Source organism: Agrilus planipennis, unplaced genomic scaffold, assembly GCF_000699045.2.
Source record: "Agrilus planipennis isolate EAB-ADULT unplaced genomic scaffold, Apla_2.0 scaffold133, whole genome shotgun sequence".
NCBI lineage: Eukaryota > Metazoa > Arthropoda > Insecta > Coleoptera > Buprestidae > Agrilus > Agrilus planipennis.
The window spans coordinates 276844-302547 of NW_020439039.1; the positions used below are offsets into that span (position 1 = coordinate 276844).

General features: G+C 36.1%; 2 protein-coding genes across 2 annotated transcripts in view; one reads left to right on the forward strand and one right to left on the reverse strand.

Annotated features, from left to right (window-relative positions):
• The window catches only part of LOC108738819 (alpha-2C adrenergic receptor), a 292551-nt gene that overhangs the window by 215022 nt on the left and 51825 nt on the right, over positions 1 to 25704 (forward strand). The gene's annotated exons all lie outside the window — the stretch shown is intronic.
• LOC108738820 (octopamine receptor Oamb) overlaps positions 3766 to 25704 on the reverse strand; it is a 404007-nt gene continuing 382068 nt past the window's right edge. The window contains exon 10 of the transcript XR_001938040.1: positions 3766 to 3806. The gene's annotated coding sequence lies outside the window, so the exon portion shown is untranslated. The remainder of the gene's footprint in view (positions 3807 to 25704) is intronic.

Consider the following 25704-nt stretch of genomic DNA (forward strand, 5'->3'; position numbering starts at 1 on the left):
GTGTGTGTGTGTGTGTGTGTGTGTGTGTGTGTGTGTGTGTGTGTGTGTGTGTGTGTGTGTGTGTGTGTGTGTGTTTGTGTTTGTGTGTTATTGTGTTTGTGTGTTTGTGTGTGTGTTTGTGTGTGTGTGCCCGTACGTGTGTGTGTGTGCGCATACGCGCATGTGTGTATGTGTGTGTGCGCCCGTGCGTGTGTGTGTGTGCGCGTACGCGCATGTGTGTGTGTAAGAGATCTGAATACTATGAAGCAGAAACAACCCTGTATCCGAAAGGGCTTAGCAGGAGGCAGTCGAACATAAAAGCCGTTAGTTAATTTGCGCTATTTTAGTAACATTTCTCGTAAAAGCAAAGTTTTTTTGCACAGTTTAAAGGCCTACATGATTCCGTTGGGATTTATAGATAAGTGCCTTCGTTACTTTTTCAATTATCCCTCTGTTCCGTTATTTCCATAGTTTCTTCGTTTATCACGAAAAATACTTTACAGATGTGTTTAGTTTGGTTTTTATATCGATGGGCAGAACAACTGCTGCAATTAACTTCTTCTGTATTCTCGTACTTATATGTACCTACGTATATCAATCAATTAAGAAACGTCTTTATCTAATATTTCATCCATTTAATCCACACATTGTATCTCAACCTACGCTAAAGATCATTGCAGTGCGTTCTATACTTCAAAATTGAATTGAAATCAGAAATTAATCGACAAATAATAAGCGAATCAATCAATCACGGTTAATTCCGCTTTAACGTTCGATACTATAGTTGGCTCTCAATTATCAATAACATACAATAAATGGTTCGAAACGCTGGATTATGGACCAACTGGTTGAGATTAGACAAAAAACGGGGCGAGCGTGTATTAGTGTACACGCGTAAGAAGAGAAACGTCTATAGATTGTATACTATTTTTTTTTTAATGGCTTAAACTATTGCATTAACTAAATGTTACACACCAGAAAAATACAACTTTATTTCGAGCGGACGAATGCCGAATATTGGTTTAGATTTTTTAAAAACCTTTACTCTTGCACCATATAAAAGTGCAGAGAGGAATTACAAACACAAACGCATATACGAAACATATATAAAACAGCGTAGGCGCGATCTACTGACAATTTGTTGAAATGGCAATTTTCGGATTATCGATTGCTACTAAGCCTGTTAAAATGACTCCTTTTGGACATATTCACCAGGGGTCACTCGTAGCGCGTGACTTGGCACGTGACGCGTAACGTTACACTTTTCGGTTTTACACTCTAGTAAATTTCCTACCTACCGTCGATAAGGAAGTTTCACTTCAGAAATATATCATATATTGTGTCCTACGTAACTTTACCTAACAAATTAATATTGTATCTATTAGGACCTAGATTGACGCTTTAGAGATACAATTGAAATGCGTACTTCATTGTCTAATACCCATTTTATTACCAAATTAACAGCTACGTCCTATATATCATCCTCTAAGCATCTTTAGAACTACAATGACAGTAGATTAATTCCATAGTGGGATTTACGGAATTCGTAAGAGCAGGATCGTGTTTACCATAAGTAGAGTGTGTTTCAAACAATAGGGGACTAGAGGCGGAATTGTAACGTAGGTATTCGAAATTGAACTAAACAATTGTAAAAAAATCGGACGTTTAGACTGGAGTATTATTCGAGCAAGGGCGATAATAATATAACCGATATGCGTTATGGACACGATACCCACCGTCCAAATTTGAGCGGGTTCAACCAATAGGTGTACAAATAAAGCTTAAATACACATTTTTGACGTGACAACGTCTTATAATTCGATGGAGCCGGCTGCACGCACGAAAAAACATGACTCATGCGGCGTTACCTCGCTCTGAGGCGTTCCATTTAAGGCNCAATAGGTATAAATAAATAAATAAATAATGCCATAAATCGTGTTATAATCGGAATCGTATTCAATCTTATTATTTGTGAATGACTCTTCTACGTAAATCTTCTTCTTTTAACGTTGCCCATATCTAGTTCGTATGTTGGCAATCATCCTGACTATCTTTGCTTTATCCACTGCGGCATGGAAAAATTCGGGATTCAGTGGTGGGTACAGAAAATCATGTTCTAAAGGTCAGTATTTTGTGGCACAACCGCATCTCAAATACCAACTGCTAATGTATCAGTTAGAGTCCATGATTAAATACCGTAGAATAAAACAGAAAATATATGGCATCAGGGAAATAATTTTATTTTTGTGACTCTTGAATACTGAGGCTATTTTACAGAAGAAATCTCTCGTCTTTACGATTCGACATCGGATTTTCTGCACATGATTCCATGTGTCGTTAAATTCTGTACCTAAGTAGTTCAATATTCTTCGCTGGCTAATGTATAAATGTTTTTAATACGATGCTATCTCCATGAATTTGGTTTTCTTTGTGTTGAGATGGAGGTCATATTTTTCATTGATTTCCGGAAGTCCCTCCATAAGAAGTAATTCTACGATACTACTAGCCGAAATGTCAATCCAAATAGGTATCTATTGTCATCAATTTTCTTTTCATTAATAAGTATCTATTCCTGCGCTTATATCATCCAAGGCTTAATTATTTAATTGATTGATTGAAAAACGGAAAGGCGGTATCTTCTGTCAACAAATGCATTTAATTAATTCAGTTTAATAATCAGATTTGTTTTAAAAAAGTTAAGTTGATAAATATAAACAAAAATGAAGCAACCGAATATTTATAACCCATCTACTAGCTCCGTGTTACTACCTACAATCACTTCTAAGAATGAACCAAAAAGTTACTTATTTGTTTGTACTGTATTGATTTTATTAGCATGGAGAAGAATCAGTATCAGATACAGTTTTGAATCGTGTGGTTGAGGTAATCGATAATTTATTGGAATTTCATACACATACATTGGTAAAATGATATTAATCAAATACGCGCCGCGTATAAAGAATTGCTGGAGGACTTATGAAAGCTGGAAATTTTTAAAGAAATTGCCGCTAATATACTTCTTCCAGCAGCCCGAAGCAGTTCCAATTTATTACGCCACGAGATTTATTGCTGGTTCCTGCTCTTTAATGCGAATGCAAAATTAAATGAATTTCCATATCTCAATGCTTTGGTGACGACAACGACGACTACGAGACGACGCGCGACACGACAAACATAAATGAAATGCGTATATGCCGTCATCGCGAATACACTTAATGTTCTCTATTCGTAACGTTTCGTCTAGTGCGAAGCTTTTTCATGCGAAAACGACAAATTAACTTTGCCCTTTCATCTTATTTCGTACTACATGCATTAACGTGAAGCTCATTTATTACTCGATGACGTGTTTCTGTCATAAAACATCAAAAGATTATTAATTTTTAATCTGTGTATATTGAGCAAATTTAACAAATAAAATATGTGACTTGAAACATCCCTTACACCTACGCGAGTCATTAAGGGTAAGTCACACCTACGCGAATGTTTGGCGTTACGAATTCGGAACATACCCAAGTTGTGTGGCAGCGAAAACTTGATCTCACTACATGATTTCTTCGTGGCAGAAATGGTATTCAATAATAATATAGGTACGAAACTGACGTGTAAAAAGAATGACTTCCTTGTTAAAGATGAAACTTTAATATTACTAACAATTGGTAAAAATGAAAAAACTAGTGAAGTACTTACCTATTAGATATATCTATCCGCTGCGATTTCGCACTGGTGTGGAAGATACTTTAGCGTTGCGAATTTTTCGTAGAGACACATTCGCAAGCGGTGTAATAGCGAATAGAAGCACAATATTGTCGTAGACTAGTGATGACTACCTTTAATGAAAAGAACTGGCAATTACTAAACATGAAGAAATTAAATGACCCTATCTTCTCCCAAACTTTGTCCATTTCTTTTACATTTTTATAACTTTCATTTTACAAAACATACAGGGTAGCTTATTACAAACTCAATAAGAATTTTGGTTTGCTGGTGTAAACACGTTGGTATAGCTAGTCCAAAATCTCATGAGCTTGAACTTGTTCGAGGGTTGGGTCTTATTGCATTTATTTTGTAGATAGTGATGTTTTTAAAAGGTAGAAATCAATAAACGGGCGGAGTTCTATTAGTGCGCAACCCAAGGTTCGTAAGATTCTGAACTGCCTTTATGATACCGCTATTTTTACCGCACAGCTCCCAAAAGATTATATTTTACATTAATTAGGTATATGTCAAAACGATTTTTTGTCCAATCCTACGAAATAACTTTTTAAAGACTATCATCATCATCTTCGTCAGTTCTAAGATTAATTAGACACGCACCTCCACCCTTTCTTATCCTGAGCTAATCTTCGCATTTCTCTAAAGCTAGAACATTCCACATCCGTAACTATTTCTGAACAGTAATCTAATGTAACTCCACCTCTATTCCTTTTAAGTCTTGTTTCTGCTTCTAATATGTCTCCAGCTAGCCCTTCATGCCTGAAAAGGTGACCTACTAACTAACCTATCTCGTCTATTTCTTACTAAGTTTCATAGCGCTCTCTGTTCTCTTACTCCTTCTAACACCTCCTCATTTCTAATCTTTGCTATCCACGGTATCCTCATCAATCAATGTAACACCACATTTCAAATGCTTCCATGTAACCTTTTCTTTTCTGTTCACGTTTCGTAACCGTACAGAACCTGTAACAATCTCAGCAGAATTTTTAAATTAACCGTTTCGAGCAAAGTTGCGTGACTTATTTTTGTTGAAGGCGACTCGACCCTGCGCTATCCTTTATTTTATAACTCAACTGCTCCTTCCGACCGCAATTATCTGACTTCCTACATAACGAAAATGAGCAACTTCTTTTAATCTTTCGTCGCCTATCATTATATTCACTCTTTCCCTACCTTTTCTTCCCTTGCATACCGATATTGTTGTTTTACTTTGATTTATTTTCGTACAATACTGTTTTATCACCGGTTCCACTTTTTAAAGACTAAAGTTCTATGAAATTTCAGAAGATTTTATTTAGCGGTTTAGATAATAATATAGTTAATAAAAACGGCATAAATGCGTTTTTATTTTGTTAACAAATTCAGTATGAGTGGGATATATCGTAGTACAATATTCTGTAAGTAACCGACGACTATAACGTTTAATTAAAAAATGGGAGGGTTGCTTTGTTCTGCTTTTGATGTCCGGGATGCTTTCGTTGGAACCAAACAATTATTGCAAAGAGGTATACTAGATTAAAAGTCTACGTTATGGTGTACGACATTATGTTTTTAATGTTTGGCGTTTAAAGCATAGATCATAAATTTATATTTTACATAAATGCCGGTAAAATTAAAATGTAGGTGCTATGCGCCATCGATAAGGATACCTGCCGTCCAGGAGGAGCTCAACCCTAAAATTCCTTTTCTGAAATTCTTGGCGCTTTAGAAGCTAAAAGCGTGGATGTCACGGTGAACGAGATTATGTCTTCAAAACGAAAAAAGATAGGGAAAAAGGTAAATATGTAGACCCAAAAATCGACGAACAAATGTGCTACGCTATCTCGGAGGAACGTTAACATATTTCACAACAGCTCGCTATCTTCCGCTACAGGTTACGATCAATCCAATTTCCAGACCCAAAAGGGCGCACAAGCCAGATCAACTTGGACCTATTGCCGTTCACGGAATGACGATGTTTGAGACGCATTTTCTTTTTATCCTGACAGCTATAAACATGAATTTGTGACATTTATACTTCACGTAGTCTGTCTCAGATTATCTGACGGAATATATTCGAAGAAAAGAAATCGTGAATAAAATGACATACAACTGAACGTTTGGCATTTATGATTCAAATATATGATTATTATCAGTCTGTATACGTATATGTATATAGGTATATAAATAGACACGTACTAAGAGAAAAGAACAGCTAGGTCTCAAAATTAAACTTTATAAGATTTAGATAAAATTAAGTTTGAATTGCGCAACAGACATACCATTTGTTTGTAAATTTTAAAAAGTATGTAGTAGAAAAACATTCGTATCGCGGCCTTTTCAAATACATAATTTTTGTTCTTGAAAATGGATTAAATTATAAAAGAACATGAAAAAAATTGGGGGAAACGTATTTTGAATATTTTTTTTAAACAAATAATAGTTTATACGTACATAAGTACTACGACTTTTGACAGTTACTGATCCTAAAACTACAGCAAGAATTCCCTTGTTTGAGGTATTTTAAAGTCTTTCATATGAAAGGGGAAGAATAAATTTCGGTGGAGGAACTTTCAACCATCATAACATAATTTGTCCTACCCAGTTTATAGACATAGGTTAGGTTAAGTTAGTTTGGGTTATGTTAAGTAAAGTAGAGTAGCCTAGATGAAAGTGGTGGAAAGTTCCCCCTTCTGGAGGGCATACTTGTCAACCCTTCTTTTATATGCTGGTGACATAATGTGGTGTTTACATAATACGCGGTTGATACCAATGATTGATATAAATAGTGCGCAAAAAAGAAGACCAAACAGTGATATAAATAACTGACCATTCGGTAAATAAAGAAGAAAAGTCACTCTTATGTAAATTTGTCATTCGAATTGAACAGAGGGAGTGTTCTTGAAGAATGTTTTAATGAGACTTTTTTGATTCAATGGCTATTTTGCCTCCTTGAAATGACTAATATTGATTTGAATATTATGAGTTATTTTTGTCCGATTTCGTGAATAAGAAGTTGATTCATATAACATGCTTAAAGAGAATATGAACGAATCATATATTTAAAATTATATATTTAAAATTAAAGAAAACGAATATCAATATTTTTTTATATGGGTAGTATTCTGGACTGATGAATATCACACCGACTACCAAAGCGCCTTCGAGAATGTCTACCACAGTTGTGGACGAAACGTCGGTAAAAAATCTAAATAAAACATGACCCATCAACCAAAAAAACCTTTTCCATATACCTTTTCCATATACAGTTAACGCAGTTAAGCCTACATTGAATCTAGAATCAAGATTGATCAGCTTTGATGCCCCTTGACGAAAAAACTGGCAAGATATTGAAAAAAGTTCCGTTGACATTGAAACACTATTCGGAAATACTCCTTGTGTTCATTTCTACAATAATCTCAGGTGGTTCACCTTGTAGGACTGATTTCTCTTGTTTTATATAGCATGTCCTAAATTAACTATTTATATGAGACCTTTCAAATCCTAAGGTCGTCAGTCCTAAGACTGGTCAGACACACTCCCCCACTCTTCCTATCCTGTACTAATCTTTGCATTTCCCTAAAGCTAGAGCAACCCATATCCTTAACTATTAGTGAACAGTAATCTAATCTAGGTCTACCTCCACCCCTCCTAACATCCGTTTCTGCCACTAATATGTCTCTGACTAGACTTTCATGCCTGAGAAGGTGTCCTACTAACCTATCTCATCTATTTCTTATTGGCTTTCATAGAGTCCTCTGTTCTCTTACTCTTTCTAATACCTCTTCATTTCTAACCTTCTTTATCCACGGTATCCTCATGATTCGCCTGTAACACCACATTTCGAACGCTTCTAAGCTTTTCTTTTCCTCTGCGCTCACTTGCGATGTTTCGCACCCGTACAGCGCCGTGCTCCAAACATACACCTTTAACAAAGTTTTTCGAATAAATTAACCGCTCGCCAGCATAGAAGTGACTTCTTTTAATTGAAGGCGACTCGACTCTGCACTATCTGCTTTATATCCCTACTACTCCTTTCGTCCTGACTTATCTGACTTCCTACATACCTAAAATCCACCACTTCTAATTTTTCGTCTCCTATCTTTATAGTCACTCTTTCCCTTGCATACCAGTATTTTTGTTTTACTTTCATTTATTTTCATACAGTACTGAGACCTTTATAAACAAATATATCATCAAGAGAATTTGATACATTATACAATTTAAAAAACGACCTAGTGGCAGATGTGCCACTCGACAGATATTATCATCATCCTAAAAACATTGTTCTCGATAATGTTCTATTTTTCATCAAAACCCGCCTGCTTGAATGAGAACAACTGGAATTGTAACGGAACGTTTTCCGCCAGCACACAAAGTATGTATCAGCAGGTGGTGTTGTAATGGAAATATTTGCATTAATGACGTGTATGGCGCCCATTTGAATTTAATTTTATACTCACGATAGCGTTGAATAACAGAGCAAATTTTTTATTAAAATAGTACCAAATGCCAGTCATTTACAAGTATGAACACATGCATTAAACATAAACTGAAAGTACATGTTCTTTATGAATTTATTTTCCCGAATATAACTAGTATTAACAATCCATTTCTTCTCCTTAATGTTTAACGAAAAGAACCGACGTTTCACCTCTAATTTGCGATTTCCTGACTTAAAAAAATTTCCTTGAAAAAGCTGCAACCAGAGCCGAAACGTCGGTGTAGGTTTTATTCCAGATAAATCTTCTTACGCCCCTCTTCAGCTCTGATTCTTTTCATTAACATCATCAAAATGTAAGTTGACAACAGTATTACGTTCTTACCTTCTTAGATTTACAAGTTACAAACACAATGAATAAATTAAATTTTAACGTTAACAGAAGACCCACTTATACCAATCTATGGTCCAATAGACATTAATTATCCTACATAAATGAAATTTACCAGTTTTCATTCCTAATATTATTAACCAGGCAATTAGAAGCTTCTTTTCCTGACTTTTACTTTAATACAGAACTTGTTATAAAATATGCCCCCATAAAATGTTAATTAAAGTGCTGTATTACTTTTAGTCCTTTAGTACACTTGTTTTTTTTTGAAAATAGTCATGTGACCGAAATATGTCATAAAATTTTGTGGAACTTTTCATTGTGTTTTTAATTTATATTTAACTGCTTGTTTTTGAAGAGAAGCAAAACAGGAGTTCATCGTATGTAAAATAGAGCACCGTAATTGTGACAAGTGAATTACTCTACTCTAAATCCGCTCACAAAGCACAGGATTAAACCCAACATGAATAAGATCAAAAGCAACATAATTGCATCTGGTAAAGAAACAAGCGGATGCTACTGTAAAAACAATCTTTCATTTTTTGCTATTGTAGAATCTCCTTTATTAAAGAACCTAGAACAACGAAATACCAGACTATATGCAGAGAAAACTCATTTTACGTTCTTAACTTAGACCGAAGCAAGAGTGAAGCAAAAATTAAAAAAACGGACGCACAATTTAAAAGTAAAACGGCAAACAGCGAGCTGTCCAAATATTTAGTTATGCCTAATAATATCTCTTTGACAGTCCCTCTATTTTAAATTACTTAATTTTCTCTCTTTGAATTTTTCAATAAATATTAGTTTCGTTTAAGAAAAAAGGTCGAGATAATGAAATTAAGATTGTTGACTCTACAAATTTCTTTTTACTTTTTCTCAATTTTTTTTTTTAAGAAAAGGCAAGGCTAATGGATGAAGTATCTCAAAGAAAAAGCAAGAAACCTGTACGCTTTCTTAATTGAAAGCATAAAATATTAAACTGAGTGGTAATGAACTAGAAAAAGCTTTCGCTTGCCCTTAGATTTGTAAATACCATTACGTTGGAGGGTAAGCTTTTTATTTTTGTCTCTGGATCATCAACTCTCAATGATTTCTTTTAATTTAAAATTAGTACATTTTTTATACGAGTAATTAAACTATTAAGCGGAAAAAAAGCTATTTCCATTTGAAGGACTGCCATTAAATTGTGTTCACAGGAAATTATATTGATATTGACTCACATTTAGTGAGTCTAAATAAAGGATTCATTTTGTCCTTGTATCCAGCATTGGAAAAACCTCTGAAGAAGTTCGTCATTTGTGCTAGCTAAACGTTCGAAAGCAACCTCAACCGGCGACATTCTTTAGATCCAAATCAGGACAGCATCAGTTCATCTACTGGCCGGAAAAAAACTACCAATTTGTCTAAAGACTTTATAAAGCGATCATAGTACAACCGTCAGTGCTGGATTTACCATTAGGCCGAGTCTAGAGTGGCAAAATTTTGGGATCAGCAAAATTTTAAGAATATGTGTGTGTGTGTGTGTGTGTGTGTGTGTGTGTGTGTGTGTGTGTGTGTGTGTGTGTGTGTGTGTGTGTGTGTGTGTGTGTGTGTGTGTGTGTGTGTGTGTGTGTGTGTGTGTGTGTGTGTGTGTGTGTGTGTGTGTGTGTGTGTGTGTGTGTGTGTGTGTGTGTGTGTGTGTGTGTGTGTGTGTGTGTGTGTGTGTGTGTGTGTGTGTGTGTGTGTGTGTGTGTGTGTGTGTGTGTGTGTGTGTGTGTGTGTGTGTGTGTGTGTGTGTGTGTGTGTGTGTGTGTGTGTGTGTGTGTGTGTGTGTGTGTGTGTGTGTGTGTGTGTGTGTGTGTGTGTGTGTGTGTGTGTGTGTGTGTGTGTGTGTGTGTGTGTGTGTGTGTGTGTGTGTGTGTGTGTGTGTGTGTGTGTGTGTGTGTGTGTGTGTGTGTGTGTGTGTGTGTGTGTGTGTGTGTGTGTGTGTGTGTGTGTGTGTGTGTGTGTGTGTGTGTGTGTGTGTGTGTGTGTGTGTGTGTGTGTGTGTGTGTGTGTGTGTGTGTGTGTGTGTGTGTGTGTGTGTGTGTGTGTGTGTGTGTGTGTGTGTGTGTGTGTGTGTGTGTGTGTGTGTGTGTGTGTGTGTGTGTGTGTGTGTGTGTGTGTGTGTGTGTGTGTGTGTGTGTGTGTGTGTGTGTGTGTGTGTGTGTGTGTGTGTGTGTGTGTGTGTGTGTGTGTGTGTGTGTGTGTGTGTGTGTGTGTGTGTGTGTGTGTGTGTGTGTGTGTGTGTGTGTGTGTGTGTGTGTGTGTGTGTGTGTGTGTGTGTGTGTGTGTGTGTGTGTGTGTGTGTGTGTGTGTGTGTGTGTGTGTGTGTGTGTGTGTGTGTGTGTGTGTGTGTGTGTGTGTGTGTGTGTGTGTGTGTGTGTGTGTGTGTGTGTGTGTGTGTGTGTGTGTGTGTGTGTGTGTGTGTGTGTGTGTGTGTGTGTGTGTGTGTGTGTGTGTGTGTGTGTGTGTGTGTGTGTGTGTGTGTGTGTGTGTGTGTGTGTGTGTGTGTGTGTGTGTGTGTGTGTGTGTGTGTGTGTGTGTGTGTGTGTGTGTGTGTGTGTGTGTGTGTGTGTGTGTGTGTGTGTGTGTGTGTGTGTGTGTGTGTGTGTGTGTGTGTGTGTGTGTGTGTGTGTGTGTGTGTGTGTGTGTGTGTGTGTGTGTGTGTGTGTGTGTGTGTGTGTGTGTGTGTGTGTGTGTGTGTGTGTGTGTGTGTGTGTGTGTGTGTGTGTGTGTGTGTGTGTGTGTGTGTGTGTGTGTGTGTGTGTGTGTGTGTGTGTGTGTGTGTGTGTGTGTGTGTGTGTGTGTGTGTGTGTGTGTGTGTGTGTGTGTGTGTGTGTGTGTGTGTGTGTGTGTGTGTGTGTGTGTGTGTGTGTGTGTGTGTGTGTGTGTGTGTGTGTGTGTGTGTGTGTGTGTGTGTGTGTGTGTGTGTGTGTGTGTGTGTGTGTGTGTGTGTGTGTGTGTGTGTGTGTGTGTGTGTGTGTGTGTGTGTGTGTGTGTGTGTGTGTGTGTGTGTGTGTGTGTGTGTGTGTGTGTGTGTGTGTGTGTGTGTGTGTGTGTGTGTGTGTGTGTGTGTGTGTGTGTGTGTGTGTGTGTGTGTGTGTGTGTGTGTGTGTGTGTGTGTGTGTGTGTGTGTGTGTGTGTGTGTGTGTGTGTGTGTGTGTGTGTGTGTGTGTGTGTGTGTGTGTGTGTGTGTGTGTGTGTGTGTGTGTGTGTGTGTGTGTGTGTGTGTGTGTGTGTGTGTGTGTGTGTGTGTGTGTGTGTGTGTGTGTGTGTGTGTGTGTGTGTGTGTGTGTGTGTGTGTGTGTGTGTGTGTGTGTGTGTGTGTGTGTGTGTGTGTGTGTGTGTGTGTGTGTGTGTGTGTGTGTGTGTGTGTGTGTGTGTGTGTGTGTGTGTGTGTGTGTGTGTGTGTGTGTGTGTGTGTGTGTGTGTGTGTGTGTGTGTGTGTGTGTGTGTGTGTGTGTGTGTGTGTGTGTGTGTGTGTGTGTGTGTGTGTGTGTGTGTGTGTGTGTGTGTGTGTGTGTGTGTGTGTGTGTGTGTGTGTGTGTGTGTGTGTGTGTGTGTGTGTGTGTGTGTGTGTGTGTGTGTGTGTGTGTGTGTGTGTGTGTGTGTGTGTGTGTGTGNATTTACCTCCTTCTCTATATCCATACAAAATATCTATCAAACAAATAAAATTAAAATTTTCTTTTGAAAAATGAAACCATTCCATCAGTATTTTCTTATGACGTTGTCACGTTCAACTATCGTCAGTAAACCGACTTTACAGACAACCGATTTTTTTTTACCAAAATTATAAACTCTACAAAATGGCATCATTATTAGTTCTATGAAGCCGTAAAAGCCAGATTAAAAATTAACGTTACCTAGTTAGCTTGTGTTTGTAACCGCGCTGGGTGACTTTGGCAATTTATCCAAATCAGCACTCTAACAGGAAATCGATAGCGTGAACCCGGCGACAAACTTTTAACTCAAATGAATTAAATCGGAACGATGGCGCCGCTGCCTATGATTGACGACAGCTTAAAGGCTACTATTTTTCTCTGTCAGTTGATAAAAAGACCATCGCGCTCTTCGCCTTAATCTGTTTAAATGATAACCTGCAAAGCAAGTCCTAATAATTCACCTCCGTCAGGAGCGCAGTGGTAGATGGTCCCTTGGCCCAACCTCCTGTCGCGTTCTTACAACGACGGACAGACCAGGTGAAACAAATCAAAAGGTTGAAAAACAACAGAAGAAGATGAGGTGTAGAGCGAAAACGACAACAAATTAATCCTTCTGCTTTCACGTGACAATTCTTACAATCAACAATTTATTACAGATGCAATTAAGAAATTCGCAATAATCGTTTTTTCTTTTTTATAGTAAGGTAAATTTATCAGAAGAAGAAAGTCTTACACTGTTTGAATTATACATATTTGTAAATAAATTAATACTGGCGAATATATATTTGTCCTTAAAAAAAGGAAAATATTAACATTGTCACGATAGCCTTACAATCTATGCATAGAATGCAATCTACGTCGGTCTAGTAAATTAGTAACATTTTCACTTTGAGAATTATGTGTACCAAATCACATACTTTTTGTTGTTAATAACAGACACAACATGACATAAATACTTACTAGTAGTTTATACCTTCGCTTTGGATTAAATGTGTAGCTTCATAAACTGAATATTTATAAATTTAGATAAATTACAGTGAATTAATTGTTACTGCTGACGCTAGATTTACATTGTTGTCTAAACAATTATACACTCTATGTAATATCGCACCCACTCTAAATAACGACAAAAATACGTCATTATTAAACAATAAACAGTACTTTCTACCTCAACTTTCGACAACATTCGTACCGGAGATTCTAAGAAATTCGTTCTTTTGTTTGTTGACTTTATACAGTAGGTTCACTTCCTAGCCACGCCCATACAACCGTGCTCGTCGGTATTTTAGGCAGGAAGAAGGATTGAATTCACTGTATAGAATCTTTATACTGTGGCTAGATTGTCTTTAGGTTGTTGTTAAGCATTATCTATACGTTATCATACTAGTAGTTGGTCACAAACATTCAAACTGTGTACATGGCGAGTAAGAAAAAATATTTTATTAGTAAATATATATATCACGTATTATAATAGTAAAATATTGTTGATTTTTCTTCTCTTCATTTAACTACAACTCTCAATAACGATGTTAGATGTTTGAAGCTTTGTGCTTCGCAACACTAATGATTTTTAGGTACATGTGTTATTGTATGGATATGGACTTTTAGACCACATTTTTCAAAAAATCTAAATATACTTTTAAGTTCATTGAAATGTGCAGACAGAAACATAGAACGTTGAATCAGGACCGTTTTAATAATATGAAATTTCAAAAGAAAACTTATGATTCCAAGTAAAATTTTCCTTTGTTCTCAATTAATTCTTTTCAAATTAAAATTTCCACTAGGCGGAATTATTCTCTTGTATACTTGCACTAATTGCAGATTTCTTATTCAAACTGAGGTAATTGTTCTCTGAAAACTTAAACATTGTTCTTCTAGTTGGTCGAGTTTAAATAAATTTGCATTAAACTAGTTAACACTAGTTGCTTGTTAAAACAAACGTTAACAGTCTGCTTGTGGGTTTTATAGAAAAGGCGACGTTAAACTACGAATAAGTATAAGAAACAAACTCTTATTAAAGTAATAACGGTGGTGACGCATTGGTGCGGACTAATTAGTTATTATTCAGTGACATACATCACGCGTTACCCCATAATGCATTTTGGCAAATAAACTGGAACGTATGGTATGCAACATACAAAGTTAGGCACCTATGACATACGTTCAACTACTTGATACACTTACGATTAGAACGATGTAACATGGGAGTTCACCGTCATTTGTAAAATAGTTCTGACTCGAATATTGAGAGGCGCTGTAGTACGTCGTAAACAGCGCAAGCGCGGAATCGCGTCATACGTAACGTGACCATTTTTGTTTTTAAACTGAAGACTTTCAGATCATTTTTAGGTACATAACCAGTATTTTCCTAACACTTAATGTTTTTTGCTGACTTGTTAACTTATTTATTATTATTTCTGCACATTATTTTGATTAAGTTAAAATTTTATGTCATGTCAAATAATGCAAAACAAAACTAAAATCTCCCATTTATTCTTTCTATTACCCTCTTTTTAACTGATGTTCTAAACACGAAATTTTAATGCTAAATTGTCCTGTTGGAGTAGCCTAAGTCACACTGTAAACGTTAAATAACATTTTCACAAGAAAAACGAGCGTTGTAGCTGTAGCTGGAAGCTTTTGTGCTTAATGAAATTTATGCCTGATTATTCCGGTCACCGTGTAGTTCAAAACACTTGGAATGAGTTTTCTCAGTGTTTACGTCTCTGAACTGCCATATTCCGAAGCAGATGTGAGCAGGATAAGTGGGCAATCCAGGTAGTAATGCTTGGGGAGCCATACGCAGCACGATCTCCTACATAATTAACATGCAAAATTACTGCTTCCACTACTACCTACGTTGCTATGCTGATGGCACTGCTGTAGAGGTGAAAACTCTTTAAATAAAGTGCACTCATATTGTGCAGCAGTTGTCCTTACTAGGAGACAATTCCAGGGTTGGATCAAATGCACTAACAGTACAAGATAACTTTATACTTATTATTTAATTATTTCATCTCACGGTAGAGTGTGGTAATTAAGTTCCGGGAATTTGTAAATAAAACACAAGTGAATTAAGTTTTGCTCAATACTTTCTTATCTGAAGATCACTTTCCAACTTCGTATACCGTTGCCGACCCCCTTTCCCACTCCTGGAAGTACCCTTCGTAGCTTTTTGAAGGTATAGAGTTCAGAACCGTAGGCACAGCTGCCTCAGCTCCTTTTTCAACCACGATGGGTATTTTGAGATAGAATTTTATTGTTGGGAAGTGAAAAAGTCGCACAGGACTAAATCCGATCCATAGGGGGCATGCGGCAGCCGAAGTATACTTTTTTGGTCAAATAGTCGCTGTCAGTCAATAACGAAAGCATGTGGGATCGTGATGATGATGAAGAATCCAGCCTTTCTGTACAAGTGCCCGCTTTACGTGGAAAATGCGTACCCTTAATCGCTTCAAGAGGGCAACATATAATTGTCCGGTAGCTGTTGAACCAGAAGGAACGTACTCGCGGCGGATCATCCCCTGAGTATCTAATAAAACTATCAGCATTTATATCATGTCAGATTTGCATTCGGTGCTCGCCCTTCCCTTATTGTTAGCCTTTTACTATACACATTTTCCAATTCGCCAAGGCTTTTAGACCGTTTTCACCCGGTTTCACTAAAAATTGTATCATGATTAAATAATGCCCTCCTTGATGCGTAATTTATTATAAATCGAATGAACACGGTGGGGCTACAAACAGTAGACCCGAAGATGTAAAGCCAAAGTCAATTTACTTAAGCAAACTATAGAATCTTGACCAATGACGAAAAAGTTAGAGAATTGGATTGAAGAATTGAATCCACCGTTACATTATTTAAGACCAGGAGTGCTAAGTCAATCAGCTAATCACATATAAAGCATTATATCAATTCAACTCTTTATGAAAAAAGTCATCATCATAAGGTCGTCAGTCCTAAGACTGGTTGGACACGCACCTCCACTCCTTCCTATCCTGTGCTGATCTTCGCATTTCCCTAAAACTAGAACAACCCGCATCCTTAACTTTTTGCGAACAGTAAGCTAATCTAGGTCTACCTTTATTCCTCCTAACTTCCATTTCTGCCTCTAATATGTCTCTGACTAGACCTTAATGCCTGAGAAGGTGTCCTACCAACCTATCCCGCCTATTTTGTATTGACTTCCATAGAGTCCTCTGTTCTTCTATTATTTCTAATACCTCTTCATTTCTTACCTTCTCTATCTGCGGTATCCTCATCATTCGCCTGTAACACCACACTACCAAAAAGTAATTAAGCCAAAATGTCGCCAATTTATTAACACTCGTACACACTGTGTGTGAGATGTCGGGGTTAATACCAACATTTAAGTACTGCTCTTCGATAGGTTTAGCATTTATTTAATGTTAAATATGAAAGAATTATTTCCCATTTATTCTATTCACAATACATGTTCTTGTAATGTTTCCTACTTTACGCTAATACATTGAGAAAATTCACCACGCAGTTTCATAATCTCATGCTGTCTCATAATTGACGGACATTGGAAAAATTACCATGCTAGCAAAGTAGAATAATTGTATGCCTTGCAATTTTCATTTACTAAATTATTCTTTCTATGAGTTATGCCGTTATTTTCAATTTTGGCACATTATTCTTTATCAAATTTTGAAGATATAGGATTTGGTTTAATGCACGAATTATATAAAAATTAACCTAATTTGGAAAATCTTCCATTCGTTACTGTTAAAAAGGTCCAAATTTCCGAAAACATATATAAATTGAGTCTTGTTCGAACGGACCTTCAGGCATTAAACATAGGTTTGGCAAAAAATGGTAAAACTGAAAATTTACTCGAAGTTTACTAAAAATGCAAACAAAAAAGTCATAGATTTTGTCTATTAAATAAATGTTGTTGCACTTCGTTATGTTACGGGTAAATTTACAAGTTCATCTGTAGTTTACTCTACGTCTAAATATTATTTAACCACATGATGTATATTTAGGTCCATTGTTTAAAGAAAAGCAAGCTTTTAGACTAGAAATGCATATCGTAAATTAACTGGTTTTCTTGTAATTTTCCTTCCAGCACAGATTTCGGTATATCTTTGTAGCAAAAGTTTCGAATAAGAAAACTTCCCAAGACATCTCTCGTGATGTATGAGAGTTACTTGTCAGTTTAAACCGTGGAAAACGCTTCTGTGGGAATTACATTAGCTTTATCTTTTAAAGTGTATGTCAGATAGTGGTTAAATGGCTTTAATTGCACTTGTCAACGTTATAAATGTTTCCAGCGGTAAGCCAAACGGATTCGAAAATTACATTCTATTACATCCTGTCTAATTAAGTGTGGAAATAGTTTCCGGTATAAATCAGATTTGTAAAATCTTTAAACATGTGAATTTTAAGATTTTTTTAAATTTATTTTGATAGCCTTATACCTAACAATATAATATACACAAAATATGACTGCACATTTCAAGCAGCAAAGTAGTTAAAGTTTATAACAAAATTAAAAGAAATGACCTGGAAATTGAGATTCATACATGTCTTTCATTAATAAACAAGGCTTTAGGGACAACATCCTTAAAACAATCCTGCGAAACTCCATCCAATTGAGATGCATTCAGCATTTATAAATGTATTAAAAAATAGACTAGCTCTGCCTACGATCGACTTATAAGATAAAACTACGCAATGTTGTTTCGTTTAAGATCCCTAGGATTGTTCCGGATGTCTACAATCTAGGGAAGGTCCGACGAATTAATGACCACCCCTCCCCCCCCCATTAGCAACTTAAATATAGATAACACGTCTTAAAACTGCCCAGACAAGCTGGGGGAACAAATCTGAAATTATACTAAAATAATCATGTTCAGGGAAATCATGGAAATTTGGAAAATAAAAGAAAATATATTTGGATTGAAGGTTGAAAGTTGGGAGTAAAAGTAAAAATTTTGAGAAACAAGAAGAGTCTGAGAGGAGCAAGCATATTTATTAAGGAAGATTTGACAATAGAGGAGAGGAAAGTAGAAAAGAGAATATATGACATGGCTAAGAAAGAAAAGGAGAAGAATAATAGTAAAGAAATCAGGGTGGGTTATTAAAAGATATAATTAGGGAAAGTACTGTGGGTAAGGGACGATGAAAAGAAGAGGATGATGAAAGCTGAAAACAAGACATTTCGGGATAATGGGGAATGATACGAGGGGACTTGTGGGATTGGTGTCTAAAAAGAAGATTAACTTCGTAGTGTAGATTGTAGCGGGGGTGAAGAATAAGGATAATAGTTTTTGGGATTTTTTAAAGAAGTAGGAGATAGTTGAAACTTGGCTTGAGTATAAAAATATATAGGGCGCATAGAGAGTAATTTAGATGATTGTTACAATTGGGCATTTGTTAATGCTATAAGAACTGGAAAAAAAAGGCAGAGCTAAAGGAGATTTGTTGGTGGGAACAAAATTATATCTCAAACTTGAGGTAACGATAGTTAATGATGAATTAGTAATTATAACGGGGTTGATATGTAAGATAAAGTAGGTAATTGTTTTGTATATTTAAATAAAAAAAAAATGTAATTTAGATTATGTAGAAGAACAAATTGAAATCACTAAGAATTATAACATAATGTTTTAAGGTTTCAATATAAGAATTGGGAAGTAAGTATGTGCAGTAAGGGAGGATAAATTTCACATAAGAAATTTAAGGGATGAATATGTTGATAGGGAAGGGAAGGAATTCATACAATGGAGAACAAAGACTGGGCTGGAGATATTAAATGGTACTATTGAAGGGGATGGAAAGGGGGAATACACTTTTTTTAGGGAGATTAAAAAACTGTAATAGATTACGGTATGGTTAATGGGGGGCTTAGGAAGAAATTGATAGGTTTGAAGTCAAAAGTATTCAGATTGTAAAATAAACATCAAGAAAAAGGAAGTTTTACCAAAGGGGGTAGGCACCCATAAACTAATAAATAGTAAGGTCTTAAACGTGTTACATTCAGTCAGTTTCCTGATATTTCTTTAACTTTATAATTACATATCATTTGTTTGAATTTTCTCATCCGGTTTTTGTAATAGTTTAGAACTTCTATTGTTTAAAACTTGAAATGTAACAAAGTTTGCAACAGGAGAAACATCGAATCTGCTTAATTTTTATGAACAGTTTTCAATTATAAATTTATCAGATCGAATAGTTCGCGTTTTTCAGCTGTAAAATGTAGCGTGCTTTCATACAAATGAAAGCTTTTGATCAATCCATTTTCCGGAAATTGCTGACAATTCTATTGAATGTTTTTATATTGATACAACGGAAATATATATCGGCGAAAAACATTCGGTCAGGAATGAACAATTTTCTGTTATTTAATTTACAATCATCACTAAAGCGAAATTTCGTTCAGTAATAGAAAACGCGAAAAACTCTAAACATACTCGGCTTCGTTCAATGAAATGAAATAAAACAAATTCGCTTGTTATATATATCGATGAACATTGTTTTTCGGCTTGACTGCGCGCCGCAGATGTAGGTCAGTTTGAAACGCTGTTAGCGCTACCCGACTTTCTGATCTTGGAATGTTTCCACGTCATCGCAACCCCGAAACAGTATTTTTTGAAGGGCCAATTCGAAAGCGGAAACCTTTTAACTCCCATTCTACTGAAATTCTGAAATGTTTGCCACAAATGTTAAGGAAGGATACTAAACATAATACACTGCTCTTGCGGTATGAGAAAAGTAAAGTTAAAAAATTGCACTATAGATAGGTACCTAAAATTGAAAAGCTAAAACAAAATTCGTATGAGACTTAACTTAAATTGTCCGACTAAAATTTAAAATATTACACTTAATCCCTTTTACGATAGTTTGGGTTTGGTGGAAAGCATAATATGGCTACCTTAAGTTGAATAGTACAAATATGTGTTGCAACTGTGATTAACACCAGAGAACTACATACTATTTTAAAGTACAAATAGAAAACCCAGAATGTTAATGAAACGATCGAACCTCTTACATAAGTTTTTTATGACAAGTATTTTTAAATTTCTAATAACTGGAAAACATGAGGCTTACTATACTTTACCAAGTTTACCTAATAAGAAAATAGTTGTGAATGTGGATATACAACCATCAAACCCTTTCCATCCAGAAAAAACAGCAGTTGCATATACTTCGTTTACTTTCTGTAGCCATGTGACCTTCAGTTCGACCGGCGCAAAGTAGAAAAGAACAGCACTAGGCCAGAAAAGGAAGGAGACAACTCTCGGCAAAACTCTTAACCGGTAAGAAGCTTATAAACCGTACAGTACTGCACGGAAAAATTGACCATTTTATCCACTACAATTGCATTGCTCAAATGTGCTGTTATTGGTACCATTTACTACTGAAAATATCAACTAGATGTTTTTGAAGACATATTAAAGGCTTTAACGCTTGCTTTCGACTAGCACTACTATTCATGATTGAATAAAACTTTTGGCAAGTAATGTATGAAAAAGTATGTTTAATGAACAAGAGTCGAGAGTATAATGAGCTTTTTTCTCCCTACCTACGATTTTGCCAGCGCGCATCCAAGACATTGGAAGGGGCACATCGCTACAGAAAGTAAGTGAAGTATACCTACGTACTGTTGGACCAACGAGAGGTCGCTCCTCAGATTCTAATGCCTACAGATGCGCATATGACGATCGATATTCTGTGTCAAGGTAAATCATTTCAGCCTTTCTTCGAGTTAAGAAGTTGAAACACACCAACTGGTCCTACTATAATTTTCATAATCAATATAGTACATAAATAAACAGAATAAAAACGCATAAAGGTGGAGTAAATAGTGTGTTTCCACTGACCAACCCCTTGTGCATTTCGATATTTTTCCCGAGCGTGAGCGACATCCTTTTCTAACCGAATGCGATTCTTGTCTATCATCTGCGCAGCAAGTGAGAAAGTCAGGGGCTACCTTTCGATGTTAGCTATACTTTTTCTAACTGAAGCATAAAACCCAATCAAATTTCATTCGTGCTGCAAGTGCTACCGGTATTGATAAGATTTATTATCCATTTTCCTTTGTAAGCGTCACGTGATATGATGTTACTTAGGTATGCAGCTAGTAGAAAAATTCATTTTTATTACATTAAGGTGCAAGGAAATTTGAGTAACACATGCCAGCCGTGGTTGATCATTTGTTTCGGTTTGTCAATGAATAGAAGTTGCAACATCTGGGATAATCACAATATTACGTAACACACAGCTCCCAGTGACACAACCACCATCGCCGTTGCTATTTCGAATTCGTACATGATGCGACGGTTGATAAATGGTTTGCAACAAGACGAATGGATAATTACAGTTGGCGTTGCAATGCCTTGCCGCTGTTGTTGTATATAATACGTACATGTTTGTGTAAACAGCTGCAGTTCGCAAGCGGCAACGGAGATAAATGCGAAAAGCGACGATTAGAGGAAATGGAGCGAATCCTGGACAAAAACCGCGACACTGCGAGACTTCTGGTGCGAGGTTGGCTGATAAGGCCAGTCCCTGGTCTGTTCCTTAAACACAAAATTAATTTCTGTAATCAAATGGGAACGGCTGCTGTTCTTGAAAAGACGTATATCTGAGGCAATTAAGCCGTCTGACCAGTGAAGCTCTCCAGACAATAACAGATTATTTCTCCATAAACGAAAATTATCACGCAGTCTTTGGTAAAAGCTTCAAATAAAATTAGTTCTTTCTTTAAATCTCCTCGAGGTATCACGTTTGGATGAGCTTAATAGATCTCGGTTATTATACTCTTGGATAACTCAGCGACCTTATTACAGAGGAAGCTTCGATCCAAATCATATATTGTTTACACGCCTAAACCTACTTCCGTACATACCATATATGTATATATATATATGCGTATATACTCACAATTCCTGACAAATAATAAAAAAAAATGGGATTCAACAAAAGTGGCTCTCAGACAAAAACAAATAGAATCGAAGTATATATATCGAAGAAGAATAGAAAGCGCTGAATTCAGTACGACAATACAGGAAAAGGCTCAAAATAAGAATGACCCACTGTTGCCAACCTACTACAGGAAAAAATCCCACGCACAGGTCCAAAAAATCCCATATTTTCTCTAAAAATCCCTCCACGCGCAGGTCCAAAAAGTCCCATATTTTCTCTAAAAATCCCTCCAACTTATTACTATTATTATTTTTTAATTCGTTAATTTAATCGTTTATTCGAAGAAAAAATATACAATATTTTTGTAAACACGGACAACTTTTCGTATCGATAGTATAATACCGATAATTTTATTGTATGTAGTTATCTCGTTTCCCAAAAATGCAGACAAAACCAGGCCTTGGGGGTTTAGATGTTTAGATGTTCGGATTTTGGAACAATACACCAATTCAAACATTTATTTTTATTAGTTTTAACATCTGTTTCTGATCTGTTGACTGGTCACTTTCGAGATGTTTGCTGAAGACCATACAGTGGAAAACAATATACAATTCAAAAAAGTTCAAGACAATTTATCGTAGGGACTTGAACAGGTACCTGCAGGCTGCACCCCAGTAGGCTTGAACGAACGTCGCCGTCGTATATCAACCGTTTCATCGTACAGCATTATACGATTATAGCTGACAAAATTTTACGTTTACAATTAGAAAAATGAGCGCCTTCATAATACAATATCAGGTCAACAAAATGAAACAAAACCAACCAGAAAATGGCAAATTACAAAAAATCCCGCAAAAATAAGGAAAAATCCCTTTATCCCTGGAGAACGTCAAAAATCCCTCGAATCGGGATAAATCCCTCGAATTGGTAACACTGGAATGACCTACAGGCAGGTCTTAGAAGAAAAGATGCAGTATATTCAAGGGCGTAAGGTAGAGGTGTAATTCCCCCTTCCACATTTGGTACCGAATGTCTGAGTCAGAATAAGCTCCTACGCTCGATAACAATATACCCAGGGTGCACTGAGTTTGACAAGTTGAGGAGGGAGCCGAGTTTTGTTAAACATACCGACTAAATCACAAAAGTTTTGGCATATTCTACTTTTTTTGGTCTTTACAGTCTAATTGAGTCGACTTTTGAAGTGAAACTTCTTTGCGCACGGTAGGGTAAGTTCGTTTCATGCGAGTTGCTATGTAACGAAATCATGCAACGCATTTCCCCCGCTGTCTGTGCCTATGTATGGATCTAAAACTACGCAACGGATTTTAATGCGTTTTTTTTTAATAGTTAGAGTAATTCAAGAGGAAGGTTATATGTATAATACATGCATAATATAGTAGAGAAACACTGATAATTTTAGAGGTTTGTAATGTGATGTCGTAAATAAACACATTTTTTGCGCTTACATTGCAAACGCTGGCTGAACCCTACAAGATAGATCAAAATAATATACTACAGTATTATACGCCTTAAAAAGGTCTATCTCTTAGAGATAACCCACAATAACCATTTTTTATCCTTTACTTTTTACGAGAAATAATGGCTTATTTACGAAGCGAATTTAAGCAATATGCAGGGACCGGTTTGTATTGTCTAATGACAAAAAAGCTGTGATTGTTGTATATAAAGACATTCTATAGTATATTTACTATCACCAGTGCGAAGCATAGTGTACAAATGATACCATTAAATCAATTCCTTAACCCCTATCCCGGTATGTTTGTGTGTTTAAAGAAGTTTCACTTCAGCAGCGTGTTGTATAATTACACGTTGTATTTTTTTTTACAAAACTCATTCCACTCCACCCAAACTCTTGCAAATTATCCACGTCCTTTTATAATAACTCACGATGCTACCTTTATACTCTCGATTTTTCGTTAACTATTCAATTGTCTGCTGAAACCTTATTTTAGCATAATTTCAGACAGATTTATGAATGTGTAACGTATAAGCAGTATGCACTTTTACGTTGCATATATTCCATCTCAATTTTGATATATTTCAATATATTTTTGGTACAAGTAAACACAATGCAGATTTTTAATTTAAGAAATTGCAAGCATGATAAGGAACTTTAAAAAAAAGAAATAAACAAAGTGAAGAAATATTGGGGCGCCGTTGAAAATGATTACACAGCGTTGGGATGCGATGGTGAGAATGAAATTGTTGTTACAGTAAACCGAAGGTTTCCGCTATTTGCACCTCTCTATGTCCCAGCGGTCATTTGCGAACGTAGGATCTCAAACGTTTCTCTGGAGACTAGAGCTAATTCACAATACAAAATAACATTCACGTTGGCTTTGAATAATCCAATTCATGCAACAAAGTCTGCAACACCGATAAAATAATTCTAAACCATCGTATTTGTATCTGAAGCTACGGTTTGTGAACAACATACTACGTATATTGAAACGTAATACATAGAGGGTGTTCCACCTAAGGCAGTTTCATCTATATGTATATGTATATGTATATATATATATATTTAACAAAAAAGTTTTTATAAAAATGGTCCGGAATCACATAGTGCATATACAGAAAATATTTTTAGTCGTATAGGACTTCCATTTCTTCTGGACGCTACCAAATTTTAGGTCGAGTTTGATAACAGTTCCCCATGCCTATTTCTACTGGTTTTTACAATATTTAACTGTCTTTGAAATACCTACTTTTAGCAATCTTACAAGACAAACAACTTTTATTCCTAATGGAATGACCCATATTAAAAAATACCGTTCGATACAAAATTAAAAGCCCTTTCTACTGATATAAGTATTTAAATATAATATAATCGATTTAAAAATATATAGGGTGTTCCACTTAAAATAAGGAAGTTAGGCAGCGTCCAGCAGAAATGGAGCACCATGTATTACCGCATATATCTTCTGCATAAGCATCAAATAATTCTGGATCACTTTTATAAAAAACATTTTTTTATTAAATGTATAATAAGAGAGTTATGGATAAAACCGTCTTAGGTAGAATTGAGGACCGAACATATAGTCCATTACATGTACCTACCGAATCATCAAAGGGTGGTATCATCTTTTGAAAAATCCGGTGTGGTATAGGAGCTATCTTTTCATATAGTACATAATAAAGTAGTAAAGGTCCGATAAATGCGATTGAAAAGCATTGAGGAATGTTACGGTGTGGTCAAAAGCTTCATTGAGAGGAAAGTTTTTAAGGAAGCAGAAGTTATTTCATGAAAAACTATATTTCACCTGTTAATCAAAAAGACCAAATGCCAATAAAGACATGTGTAACAAGCCTTTCGCCATGTCTGTATAGATGTACGCACTCTATAATTGGTATAATAGAAGTTTAATTATGTTACAAATTACTGCAAAGTATTTACTTGTTCGTTTACCTAATGAACTAATTTTAAACGTCTATGGTGTTGTTCTTCGGAAAACTTTAAAATGCAGTTGGAAAGAGCTGCTCAATCGACTATTTATCTCGGTGTTCCTTCATCACTTCCGTAACATCCTGTACACGCAACGTTCGACGATCGACGAATAAATGACATGGAAGAAGGGATTAATATCAATTTGGTGTC